The sequence below is a fragment of the Somniosus microcephalus genome, chromosome 3, assembly GCF_052327205.1.
Source record: "Somniosus microcephalus isolate GS21.2 chromosome 3, FLI_Smic_1.0, whole genome shotgun sequence".
NCBI classification, from domain to species: domain Eukaryota; kingdom Metazoa; phylum Chordata; class Chondrichthyes; order Squaliformes; family Somniosidae; genus Somniosus; species Somniosus microcephalus.
The window spans coordinates 247,984,141-247,992,882 of NC_140989.1; the positions used below are offsets into that span (position 1 = coordinate 247,984,141).

Consider the following 8,742-nt stretch of genomic DNA (forward strand, 5'->3'; position numbering starts at 1 on the left):
AGTCTAAAATGGACTTGCAGACTAATGATGGAAAAACGAAGGAGTGCATAAATGCTTCAGAAGAGAACAAAGTATCAGAACAGAATTCCACTGAACAACCACAACATAGTTTGACAGAGAATTCTGAGTCTGTCCAGTCTACAGACATGCACATTTCGGAGGAACACCGGGCTCGAACTCAACTCCATTTCAAACTACAACAGCAATTAGCACAAATGATTCGCCGTTTTGAGCAAGAGTTGAATGCAAAGAAAAAGTTCTTTGACACAGAGTTGGAGAAGACAGTGGAAAAGCTTCAGAGAGAGATGGCTGAGATGAGTAAGGATTCTCAGAGGTCAAGCCTTGATCTGTGGAAGGAGGTTGATGAGTACAAGGGAAGGAATTGCAATCAACTGACTGTCCTGCAGCAGCAACTGAAAACTAAAGCCCTGGAGGCTGAGAAATCTCAACTAATAACTAAGAAACTGCAGGAGGAGATGCGGCAATTGCGAGAGGAGTTGGACGACTGTTACCACGAGCGAGATGAAGCATTTGTGAAGTGCCAACAACTGAAGCAGAACGTCAATGACCTCGAGTTCGACCTTGAAAGTAAAACACATTTAAAAGAGGATCGAATGCAGCAGGTCAAGAAAATGGAGGATAAATTGGCAGAGAGGGAGATGGAGCTGGATGAGGAGAGAAGCAATTCAGACCTTCTGACAGATCGCATCAGTAGAGACAGAGAACAGATTGAGCAGATGCGAAATGAACTTTTCCAGGAAAGAGCTGCAAGACAAGATCTGGAGCGTGACAAGATTTCATTAGAGAGACAGCACAAGGATCTGAAGAGCAGAATTGCATATCTGGAAGGATCTCAGAAACAGAATAAGGAAGGAATTGTTACTCAGCTAGAGGCAAGAATCCAGGAACTGGAAGAACGCCTTGAAGCTGAGCAAGAAAGGGAATATGTCAAATTCATCGATCAGTTGAAAGCTAAGAAGAAAGAGCACCCCTTTGTGAGCAGTGTCAGCAGTAATAAGCCACTCAGGGAATTGGTGGCAGAGGCAAAAGCTGAAGTGAGGGAGGAAATAGAAGACCCTCTCGCTGACCTAGCTCTGGACGACACCGAATATTACCACGACCTGTTCTGCCCAGCTTGTGAGAAAATCTTCCAAAGTGCAAAAACCATGAAGAATCACGAAAAGTCTAAGAAACACCGGGAGATGGTGGCGCTACTACGGCAACTGGAGGAAGAGGAGGAGGAACTGTGCATGCAGCTGGAAATAGAAGACAATAGAGAGAAGCAGAAGATGATGATTCACCTGAACCATTATCACCCTTACCAGGTCACGCACGTGGTTCCTCCGAACTGAGCCAAATCAGTCTGGAAGTAGAAAAACTTCCCAAGGTACTCGAGCCTTTAGAAGTCAACAATGCTGGTTCTGAAGTTACGAAAGTTCAAGCTGTTAAGTCCAGTGAAGGACTATTAGATGAGTCACCCCAGCAACAAGAACCTACTACACCATCGAAAACTACTACACCACCGAGGCGTTATCCAGACCGAGTCAGGAAGCGCAGGAGGCGCCACCGCAGAGACTGAATCTGTGAACTGTTTTTACATGAAGTTGTATATATATGCTATGATATGTTTAATGGGGAATATATATATACTGTTAAGCTAAAAAGGGAGGATTGTAGTGTATGTAACCGTTCCACCTTTAAGAGAACCGTTCCACCTGTAAGAGAACTATTTTAAGAGTTGCACTACTTTATCTTGGCTGCTGTATACTGTAATACCGGCGGTGACCACACCGGTATATAAGTGCTGTGTAATGATTTATTGGGCCGTTCCGCCCTGACCTTCAACCAGTAAAGACCTGTTAAAGTTTACTCTTGTGGTCTGTGTAGTAATTCGCAATATAACACACAGACTTAACATGCTCCCCCACTTCTTTCGCTCCACCATTGGCAGGCGTGCCTTCAGCTATCTAGGCCCTAAGCTCTGGAATTCCCTCCCTAAATCTATCTTTTTCTTCACTTCTCTTTCCTCCTTTTAAGATGCTCCTTAAAATCTACCTTCTTTTTGGCTTGGTGTCAATTTTTTTGTCTGATTACGCCCCTGTATAAGCGCCTTGGGATGTTTCACTACATTAAAGGTGCTATATAAAGGCAATTTGTTGTTGTTGCTCTTCTGTAAGTCTTTGGAAACTTTGCCTGGGCTGGTATGACCTGGACCATTGCCTTTGATGGCCTCTTACCTTATGAGTCATGTTTTACTGTTCCACTTGCTCCTATCCTGCTAAATGTTTCACTGATGCCTCACTATCTTCTATCTCCATTGTGTCCTGAATGGAAACAAGCTGTCTCCATAGGAAGTTCAGTTGTCATGGAAACAAAGCTGACTGCAATCATTGCCAAATGTAGTAAACGTGCAAGGCATGAAATAAGGTACAGTGCTTGAGATAGCTTTAGATGCCAACTACCACTTATTTACTAAGTTGACTATCCTTACAGTCAGAACGGCCTTATTACGCTGCACAGCCCCTTCTGCCAGGAAGAAATTTCGAAAGCAAGGATAAATGTAGGAAAAATCAGTGTTGCAGTGCTGTAGTTTAATTAGGTCAGACAATAAATGCAATGACAGCAAGAATATCTAACTTTAGGTATCGCAATACGTTGAAACTTGATTAATTGTGGATTCCAGTAAAGGTAGCAAAATTTGCTACAAAAATTAGGTTGATCCCTTCAGAGTCTTTGCTGCAGTCATGTCAGAACATGCTTTTGCAGGCCATGTTTACATTAATTTTAGACCAGTCTGGGGATTTCTAACCTTGGTCAATTTACTGGAAGACCTTGTTTATGGTCATTTCCCTTGTGCAAACCCACCTACAGTACTGATCTAATGAGTCAGCAATTGCCACAAGGAGTATTTATGTAATTCATGCCTTCAAGGCAAACATGTGATCATTACAACTGTCCTGTTGATAAGCAAAATAGAGCAAGAGCAAGTTATTTTAAAATCCAGAATTAAACTATACTCTCAGCCGTGGAAGGATGGCATTAGCACAGTGACTGCTCCTGTAATCTGCTTGAGGTCGATCTGCATATTTGTAGAAGGACCCCGCTGCCTTCCGATGGGTGTCCCGCTCGCCTGTTCAAAATTACCACTCACGGGGAGACGGCAGGATCGATGAAGGGATGTCACGGTGGCCATTTCAATTGCATTGCCCGCCTGGATTCTGCGGGACAGACAGGGTTAAAATCAGCCCTCAAGTGTCACGTTTCTCAGATTGGCTCAAATAAAGGACTTGGCCATTCTGATTCGCTGAAATATCAATAAAGAAAAACCCCATAGAAAAGCAGCCAACTGAAATGCTGCAACTCGAACCAATCCCATCTGCTCAATTTATATTTTCAAAGTGGTTCCAGCCGGCACCTTAATTTCTGACCCAGTTGAATATGTAACCCTTATAAATAACAAGCACATAAAGAAATAATAATTTGCCTCAATCATTAAATATACCCATGTAGAGCCAAAGATTCTGCTACCAGTTCAATCTAGGCTTTTGCACCCCATTGCTGGAGCAACCTGCAAGACTGGAGTAGTGAACTCACTCCCCACAATTTCCATTTCATGTCATTTGAATAATTATTCACAGCTGAAAATGCACCTTCGCTCTTGTGCAGAGAGCAAACCCAATGGGGCAGGTGGAAGGCTGGCCAGTGGACCCAAATTAAATGGATGTTGCTACTTAAAGCTAAATGCATGCAAATGGGGACAAATATAGATTTTGGCCTTCAGCAAGTTTCAAAATTCTACTTCAAATATTTATCAACATTGGCCAAGGCTTGGGCGGGGGGTGGCGGTGGTGTGGGGTGGGGTGGAAGGGGGGCAGGGGAGCGGGGGGGGCGAAGTGCCAGGCATTATTAAAGTGAAAGGAAATCCAACGTGGAGGCAGAAAACGGATTCTGTGACAGAAGTGGCAGAACGCCCGACCGACCCTCTTTGACGAATGGCTAAATAGACATGGTAGCTCCATGAAGATTTGCCCAGTTTGGCACTTCAGGATACCTTCCCCAGAGGTCATTAGTGCAACTTTCCTGGCAGCAGGTGGTAAGAATGTTGAATGCTTTACAAATTAACTGTAGAACCTTTAGGCACAAAGTAAGGAATCTGGCAAGGAAGCGGTATCCAACAGTATCGTGTACCTCATAATGACCCAAAGTGTTGCCTGGTCCCTGTAGGTGCCATAGACTGCATGTGCATTGCCTTGTGTACTCCCCATGAGAACTCTGCAATATTCATCATTCAAAGTGGATTCCGCTCCCTCAATGTGCAACTGGTTTGCGACCAAGGGCAGCGCATCATGCAAGTCTGTGCCTGCTATCCTGGCAGCAGTCTTTAACCCTCTAAGCTCTTGGTCTTTCTTCACTCATTGTCAAGCAGTTTGAGGGGTCGATCAGTATGTGAGGTGCGATATAGAAATGGAAGTTGTTGTTGCCAGGAAACCCATATTGGTAAATAAAATATGGTGTTAAAACCACTGAAATAAATGTTACTGCCCAGAATGCTTTACACTTGGCACGATGGGACTGAAGTTACCCCATGAGCTCAATGGTGGGACTAGTGCATTTGCACCAGAGCATTTTGCGTTGCTGGCACACTTCCCCCTCATTTACATAATGTTAGTGCACTGCCAGCACAGGTTGCATTCTGTGCTGGGAGTTCAGAGGTCAGGAGGGTTCAGGTAGGAGCACAAATGTGTCGGAGCAGCTCCTTAAAGCAACAATGGCATTTCCAGTTGCCGGCAAATTGTGAAATGGGGGGCATGTGGATTGTGCTGAGGAGAGAGGCAGGAATCTGCTAATATTCGCGGGGCAGGGAGGGCAGCCTGTCTCCTGCGAATGGTAGTGGTGCAGCAGTAAAGTTGACACCAAACCAAAGGTGACCAACTGACCCAATCCAAGGAAACGAGCAACAGTTTAATGCCAAGAAACCAGATAAAGCCCAAAAATAAGGACTAATCTCACCAAAGGATTCAGGCAGTTTTAAAACTACTACTAATACTAATAGCTGTGTGGCTGCAGGAATGTGCTTTACTCTAGCTATTACAAAACCCTGGCCTCCTCACCTATGATGCAACACATCGTAATTCGCGAGCAGCATTGCCTCACCCCTAAGATGAGCTCAAAAGAATGCACTAACAGGGCTGGCGCCAGCAAACAGCACAAGCCCCCTTCACCCCAGCGCGCACCCATTGGAAATACCCAAGGCAAGTGCAAACCGGTGGCACCATTATTTTGGCATTTGGCGCACGCCTGCAGCACTGGTGCGCGGGGAGCAGAATCTCAGCCCCCAAATCGTGATGAAAATTATTAACAGTCCAAAATGAGCAGCTTAGTATCAAGTTTTACGACAGAAAAATATCACTAATAATATATCTGCTTGACCTCAATTTCTAAGCCCCATAGTGGGAGAGAAACCAATGGCACATTTACAGCAAGGTTCTATCTTGTTCAATCATTAATGATCTGAGATTCGGAGTAAAAATGTAGTGACTTTTTTTGTGTGAATATATCCAGTGACTGATAGAATGTTATTCCATAAATGATAAACATTACTCATTACAGGATATACAGGTAATAATTTGATTGTGAAAGGAGATAATGACACCATCAACTGAAAGAGAGGGTGAGATAATGTTTTCCTCTCTATTGTGGAACACTAAGCTATAACTGACAGAGACAAATACTTTAATTGCAGGATGTATGTACAAATAGATGTGACAGCAGTTCTTACAATATGGCACTTGTTCTCCAACTCTGCTTTAAAAGGATTCATTTTCAGGACGTGGGCGTTGCTGAAAAGGCCGTCACTTATTGCCCATCCCTAGTTGCCCAGATACGTTGGCAGTGGGCCTTCTTTTTGAAAGTACAGCTGAGTGACTTATTACGCTACTTCGGAGGGCAGTTAAGAGTCAACCACATTAGTGTGGGACTGGAGTCATATATAGGTTAGACTAGGTAAGGATGGTAGGTTTCCTTCCCTAAAGGACATTTAGATATTAGTGAACCAGTTGATGCAATGTCATCAACCTGAAACATTAACTCTGTTTCTCTCTCCACAGATGCTGCCTGACCTGCTGAGTGTTTCCAGCATTTTCTGTTTTTATTTCAGATTCCCAGCATCCGCAGTATTTTGCTTTTGTATTCGTGAACCAGTTGGGTTTTTACAACATTCCGAAAGCTTCATGGTCACTTTTACTGATACCAGCTTCTTTTTTCCTCGTTTTCTTTTAAACTGAATTCAAATTCTTAAACTGTCACGGTGGGATTTGAACTCACGATCTCTGAATTACTAGTCCAGTAACATAATCACCTGGTCTCCGTTCCACCCTTTACCTAGATACAGGTTTATGCCATTTCTCAACCAGGGATGAGGGATTCCAAGGTGAATTCCACCATATACATGGCCATCCTATCAGGAGCATCCTATTTCCAGCCACAGACACACATGACAAATAAATCATTACATAGAAACATAGAAGATAGGAGCAGGAGTAGGCCATTCGGCCCCTCGAGCCTACTCCGCCATTCAATGAGATCATGGCCGATCATCCAAATGCAGTACCCTGTCCTTGCCTTCTCCCCATATCCCTTGATCCCTTTAGCCTTAAGAAATATATCCAACTCCTTCTTGAATATATTTAATGTATTGGCCTCTACTGCCTTCTGTGGTAGAGAATTCCACAGGTTCACCACTCTCTGGGTGAAGAAATTCCTCCTCATCTCAGTCCTAAATGGCTTACCCCTTATCCTTAGGCTGTAACCCCTGGTTCTGGACTCCCTGGCCATCGGGAACATCCTTCCTGCATCCAGTCTGTCTAGTCCTGTTAGAATTTTATAAGTTTCAATGAGATCCCCTCTCATTCTTCTAAACTCCAGCGAGTACAAGCCCAATCGACCCAATCTCTCCTCATACGTCACTCCTGCCATCCCAGGTATCAGTCTGGTGAATCTTTGCTGCACTCCCTCCATGGCAAGAACATCCTTCCTCAGATAAGGCAACCAAAACTGCACACAATACTCAAGATGTGGTCTCACCAAGGCCCTGTACAACTGCAGCAAGACATCCTTGTTCCTGTACTCGAACCCTCTCGCTACGAAGGCCAACATACCATTTGCCTTCTTAACCGCCTGCTGCACCTGCATGCTTACCTTCAGCGACTAGGTTTCACTGGGTGTCCCTTTGCTGAGGCACCTAGCAAACGTCCCTCCAGAAATGTGAGGCTGGGAATGTCCCCCTCCTGTCTCGTTTGTATTAGGATGATGGGTCTGTGCCTACTGCAGGTGTAGTCCCACATCTGGGCGCACCAGCCCAGGAAGCCTGGGAAATTCCAGTGCAAACTAAATGGGGTGCAAACCCAATGAAACAAGAGGTTTTTGCCCCTTTCTTCTGATCTTTGCACCTGGGAAAATGGGTGAGGGTAAGGAAAATCTGTCCTTTTATATTCTATCTCACAGAAACACACTTGTCATTGAACCAAGGGGAAACTTGCTTTTCTGACTATTATGGCAGCACTGTGAGTCACTCCTTGTAGTAGCAGTATTGCCTCATGTTTAAACCCTTCACCGCTACCTGCTTGACAGTTGCCCAGTGCCCGCATGGACCTGCTCTATTTATATCTGCATCAATATAGCACACAACACAGATTGCAGCAAATGGGGGAAAAAATAACACGCAGAACCATTCTGGAATACAGCTCGCTTCAAAAAAGCCACACCACATTCTGTATTAAAGTGCTTTGGTGCAGAATTACGCTCACAGCGTGAAAGGCAATGCTGCTTCTTTTGCATTGAATGTGTATGGGATGGGAGTGAGGGTCATTTGTAGAAGACATGACCCCTTTGCACAGCTAAGGTACTGTGATGAAATATTGAGGCACATCAATTTTATTAACTTATTTTTCAACACTATGGATCAACTCCTGAAACCCGAACGTTTGGATTTGGATCAACATGCTCCGGACGCATCAGCACGCTTCGGACACTGGTTTGAGTGTATGGAATTCTTCCTGGACAATTCCGCAGCCGTCAAAGACGCTACGGACGCTGCGAGGATGAGACTCGGAATTCTGCGGAATTGGGTAAGCCACCGGGTTTACCCCCTCATCCAAGACGCCGAGACGTACCTGGCCGCCTGCGGCATCTTAAAGGTGCATTACCAGCAGCCTACGAATGAGGTGTATGCTAGGCACCTGCTCGCTACCCGCGCACAGCGACCTGGGGAATCGGTGGAGGGGTTCCTAAGCACCCTGAAAATGCTTGGCAAAGACTGCAAGTGCCGAGATGTAAAAGCCGCAGTGTACACTGACGAGCTTGTTCGCGATGCCTTCATCACAGGCCTCAGCTCCACTTACATCCGGCAAAGACTGCTGGAAAAAACGGGGTTGGACCTGAAACAGGCTGCGGACACCGCGCGATCCCTGGATGTGGCCCAGAGAAACTCGGACGCCTACTCTTCAGCCCGCGCCGTCCACGTCGCCACGTGTGCACCGAGGGCGCCGCCATCTTGGAAGGCATCTTCTCCGCCCGACAGCCCGACACCGGCTGGGCCCCACTCTCCCCCCAGAAGCCCTACGACAGCCGCGACGCGTCAGGGACCCAACTGCTACTTCTGCGGGCAGCCAAAGCACACCAGAAACCTGTGCCCGGCGAAAGGCACCACCTGCTTTAAGTGCGGTAAGAAGGGGCACTTCAGGA

The 8,742-nt window shown here is 45.6% G+C and overlaps 1 pseudogene; it reads left to right on the top strand.

Moving 5' to 3' along the window:
* Positions 1-314: 314 nt before the first annotated feature.
* LOC147121811 (cingulin-like protein 1 pseudogene) lies at positions 315-5,873 on the top strand (annotated as a pseudogene).
* The last annotated feature ends 2,869 nt before the right edge of the window (positions 5,874-8,742 follow it).